Genomic DNA, 1,090 nt, shown 5'->3' with positions numbered 1-1,090 from the left:
TTTCTTATGTATTGATAATATACGATTGACAGAAACGAAAAACACATTTTTAATATTTTAGAGCTCGAATCTTTTATTAAGTTTCATAATAACATCAAACATGGGGGATCCAATTCTGACAAGCTTGTCAGCTGCTAAAACAACATTTCAAAGTTCCTATGTAAGCCTCAGTAGATTTAGTATTCACCAATTTACAAGTCTGTAGCATTAGACAGTCCCCCTTTACCTGATGAAGTAGTTGTTTCTGATATCTCTGAGGCTGAATCACATTCTGGGACGGTATCTCTCCAAATACAAAAGTTGCCTGCTGTTAAAAGCTCCACGTTGCTTTTGTCTTATGAACTGTACAGCATCTTCACATTTCATTCCACCTTCAATTAATGCTAGGGCAATCAGCACTGGAGCTCTCCCGAGACCTGTAGCACAGTGAACCGCAATACAACAACCAGGATCTTCACGAAATTTCTTTTCTATAAGTTTTAACCAGTTATCAACAATCTGGCTGGTGGGTGGTGTACCATCATCAAACTGCCAGTCCAGAACCTGGATGCCTTCTGTCTCCAAAATAGTACTACTGTAAGTTGCTTCACATACTCTTACTATTGTGGTAACTTCATTCTTCTTAAGTTCCTGTAAGAATCTGTAAAAGGAGGACTTGCTTGGGTTGTGCATAAGAAGAAATCTCATATTCTTGTATGCAATCTCTACAGCAGCAGGGCGGTTGATTCCAGCCATGTTGATGTAAATTTTTAAAAAATACAGAAAGGATATAAAGGAGCAGAAGTCTACTTCAAAATACTCTACTTGAAATTTTCAGTGAGTTGAGTGGAAGTTAAAAGTAATATGAAATGAAATGAATCTTCAAACAAAAAGCATTAATGTTTCAGTCTAGTATTATTGAGCCAATAGACAATAAGTACACTCAACTTTACCACCTCTTGTTCAGAATACTTGTAAAATGTTCTTCCAGTCAGTTCAGCTGCTCAATGTCCAGATTATTGGTTCTTAGAGGAAATTATGAAATATTAATGACTTTCTGGATTTTACTAGTCTGCCTAGAAGTTGGGTTAGGCCTGGCAGTAATCCTCAT

At 36.8% G+C, this 1,090-nt stretch overlaps 1 pseudogene; it reads right to left on the bottom strand.

Annotated features, from left to right (window-relative positions):
• Nucleotides 1–264: 264 nt before the first annotated feature.
• On the bottom strand, nucleotides 265–735 carry LOC138378492 (protein tyrosine phosphatase type IVA 1 pseudogene; annotated as a pseudogene).
• Nucleotides 736–1,090: the final 355 nt, after the last annotated feature.

This window comes from Eulemur rufifrons, chromosome 30 (genome assembly GCF_041146395.1).
Source record: "Eulemur rufifrons isolate Redbay chromosome 30, OSU_ERuf_1, whole genome shotgun sequence".
Lineage (NCBI taxonomy): Eukaryota > Metazoa > Chordata > Mammalia > Primates > Lemuridae > Eulemur > Eulemur rufifrons.
This window is presented reverse-complemented; position numbering and strand designations above follow the sequence as displayed.